This window comes from Panulirus ornatus, chromosome 1 (genome assembly GCF_036320965.1).
Source record: "Panulirus ornatus isolate Po-2019 chromosome 1, ASM3632096v1, whole genome shotgun sequence".
NCBI classification, from domain to species: domain Eukaryota; kingdom Metazoa; phylum Arthropoda; class Malacostraca; order Decapoda; family Palinuridae; genus Panulirus; species Panulirus ornatus.
This window is the reverse complement of record NC_092224.1, coordinates 73799856-73803649: the sequence shown is the minus strand read 5'-3', so window position 1 is coordinate 73803649 and position 3794 is coordinate 73799856. Positions and strand designations below refer to the sequence as shown.

At 48.6% G+C, this 3794-nt stretch overlaps 1 long non-coding RNA gene across 1 annotated transcript in view; it reads right to left on the bottom strand.

Moving 5' to 3' along the window:
* Window positions 1-3219, bottom strand: part of LOC139749631 (uncharacterized) — a 597160-nt gene extending 593941 nt beyond the window's left edge. Inside the window, exon 1 of the long non-coding RNA XR_011713004.1 lies at window positions 1662-3219. This is a non-coding gene — a long non-coding RNA (uncharacterized lncRNA). The remainder of the gene's footprint in view (window positions 1-1661) is intronic.
* Between the last annotated feature and the right edge of the window lie 575 nt (window positions 3220-3794).

Genomic DNA, 3794 nt, shown 5'->3' with positions numbered 1-3794 from the left:
ATAACTACTATCTACAAGCGACGGTCACAAGTGCAGGAGGCAATATGTTGTTGTACGTCCCAGCCATTGTTGCCGACCCTACGACTCTTGATGACCAAGCAACACTTCTGGGCCATCATACACGTCTTCAAGATACGTAACCTATAAAACTTTACTCTCCAATACCTGCTGATCCGGCGACTCTTGAACACCAGTGAGTTTGACGAACCTAACGACTCCTGAAGACCCTATAAACCCTTATTACTCGGCAATCTTTGATGAAGCAGCAGACCGAATCCTTCGACAACTATTGAAGTACATACAAACCTTTCAACCTGACAGTTTTAGAACATACAACTCCGTATGGTTCAGACAGTTTTAAAAACACAAACCTTTCAACCTAACAGATTTAGAACATACAACTCCGTATGGTTCAGACAGTTTTAAAAACCCAAACCTTCCAACCTGACAGTTTTAGAACATACAACTCCGTATGGTTCAGACAGTTTTAAAAACCCAAACCTTTCAACCTAACAGTTTTAGAACATACAACTCCGTATGGTTCAGACAGTTTTAAAAACCCTGATCAACCAGCATCATAGGAAGACCCGCCAACCCTCCGAAATGTGGCCACTCAAAAACATACGTGACACACTCAGCTGGCCAAGCCACCGTCCACACCCACCTAGTGACTCTTGGACATCCTGCAGCTCCACCAGTCTAGACGACTGTTGGAGTCTAGGCCATCTCTCTCTCTCTCTCTCTCTCTCTCTCTCTCTCTCTCTCTCTCTCTCTCTCTCTCTCTCTCTCCCACACAACCATAACAACTAATGGTCCTTCATAACTCTCCCATACCACCGGTCGCTTCCCCAACATAAACCTTTTCTTTTTTTCTGCTCCGCCAGACCTGAATGGACTAAGTTTGAGCGATCACAACCCCCGCGGGCCAACCATCACAACACCCGCGGGCCAACCATCACAACACCCACGGGCCAACCATCACAACACCCACGGGCCTACTATCACAACACCCACGGGCCAACCATCACAACACCCGCGGGCCAACCATCACAACACCCACGGGCCTACTATCACAACACCCACGGGCCAACCATCACAACACCCACGGGCCAACCATCACAACCCCCGCGGGCCAACCATCACAACACCCGCGGGCCAACCATCACAACATCGGCAGGCCAACCATCACAACGCTCACGGGCCAACCATCACAACATCGGCAGGCCAACCATCACAACGCTCACGGGCCAACCATCACAACACCCGCGGGCCAACCATAATAACACCCACAGGCCAACCATCACAACACTCACGGGCCAACCATCACAACACCCGCGGGCCAACCAAAATTGGGATAGGTTTGAGCAGGTAAGCAACAAGGGAGGTTTTCATTGCTCCAGCAGGGGGTTAATACCCAGCAAGGATGGATATAACACTCCTGGGTAATGTCTGAAGGTTATCATTAAGGATATTACATTACAAAGTGACGAGGTCTCTGGGTCCTCACCCCACACACACACACACACACACACACACACACACACAAGAAAGGAAAAAAGAGGCAGGCAGAGGAGTGAGGCAGTGGGAGGCGTGACACACTGCTCCCCGACTGACCAAGATGAAGTAATAAATCAGAGATGTGGTGCCCGCTCGATACTTACCTAGTGTTGTGTCTGCCGAGTGTGGCAGTCTGAGGGCGAGGCAGCCGGAGGGGGGGGGGAAAGCTGTTGCTGCCGCTGGAGAGGCTTCAGCCAGGTCCTTGACCTGAGCCACCAAATCGACTGCCAGTTACGTAATCCTTGCGAAATTCCACAGCTTGGAATCCCAGTTAGGTGGGTAGATGCTAGACGTGGCGGGGGTCGGTGATATCACTTGCACTTATGATCCACGGAATATTCTCAAGACAACTTGAAATCTTTCTCTCAAAAGCAAGACAGGGTAATCACACTGCCACTGGGAGAGTCTTCACGAAATGTTACATCAGACCCCATTTCAGAGAGCGGTACCTGGAGAGACTTGTACGACACACTTAGCCAGATGTATTTCCCGTAATGTCCTGGGGTTCACACAGGCATCTTCCAGTAGATGGTCTGTCACTTTTAAGGATGTGAAGCAACACAGTTTCCTGACCAGTTTATCTGGCTTTACCACTGCTAGATTTCCCTGGCCAGTTTCTCTTACGTCACCACTCTCAGATTTTCCTGGCCAGTCTCCCTTACTGCCAAGTTATTGCCAGTGAGAACGAGAGCTCGTCTGGTCCCTCTTCGTTTCGCTCCCCGCCAGGAGTCTGGTGACACTTGCCTGGAGGAGTGAAGGCAGCGTGGCTGAGGTTAGTGTCAGGGATACTCCGGTGGTCAAGTTCAGTCAATCCTCAACCTGCAGGTTCAGAGGGATGTGCGGCGATGACCACACTGTGTCTCGTTTCTCCCAGGAAGATGAAGTTATTCCTGTATTATCTATACGAGAAATAGTATCATCAGTTTGCCTCGTTCACTGACCTTGTCTACTCCATCACGGATAACTTGTCACTTTTTCACTTCGGGTTAGTTAATAATATTAAGAGTCGACAGTCTGTGACAGTCTTTCAAGAGTTATTTCTTAATTTGTAATACCATTACCAGTGAACAACCAAGATTACGCAATCATTAGGGCTAACGTATTTACACTAAGACATTAAACACTTCAAACTAACGTCAGACCCGGTCTGTGGGACACATACAGAAAGAAGTCTTTTTATGTCAGTCCACTTGGATCGTAAAGAAGTTTTTTTTTGTCACCACCACCACCACCCAGCTGTACAGTGACACTAGCCAGTGTTGGAAGAGCTACATGATCGTGTCCAATAACAACCTGGTCACCTTCTTGTGGCTGCAGCCTCAGGATACACCCAGTCTTCTCCTTCGGCCCTAGTGTCGTGTCATGTCGTCATGACAACACTGACATGAGCACCAGTAGAGGCAATATCCCTGTTATACCTCACGACTTATCTCAGTTTCATTCCAACTTTGATATATCTCGTTCTGCAGGACCTCCTTACTTTTGGAAACGCTTGGCACATGACCAGGTGACAGTCACTCGATCTCCTGTTTCGTGGTCATCGCCTTCTACCATGACCGGTCACTCGCGTATATCTTACGTGTAACTGAACGAACTCGGGGAAGTGGTGTGTGAAGTCGAGGGGCGCTTACGGCTGGGAGCGATGGCGGGAGCAACCTTACCCCTTCACACCCAGGAACGCACTGGCACACGGCCGCCGCCGGGGAAGTGACAGTCAGGCAGGCGGCCGCTACCTCCCTCCCGCCGCCCTCCAGTCGACGCCCCCACACTGCCAGCAAGGAGCAGGCACTCTGACCTCCTCCTTCTACTGCCTCACCTTCAGTATCTGAATGAATGTGTGTCTCCTTTGTGTACATACTGATACACACATTATATATATATATATATATATATATATATATATATATATATATATATATATATATATATATATATATATATATATATATATATATATAAACAAACAAACACACACCTGCACTTGCTTGCCGTTTCCCGCTTTACCAAGGTAGCGCCAGGAACAGACCAAGAAAGGCCTTATCCGCTCACATCAATTATCTGGACGCCATGCGTAATGCACCGAAACCACAGCTCCCTATCTCAAACCGGGCTCCATGTAACTTTCATGGTTTACCCCAGACGCTTTACATGCCCTGGTTCAGTCTATTGACAGCACGTCGACCCTTTTATACCACATCGTTCTAATTTACTCTATCCCGTGCATATCCTTCACCTTC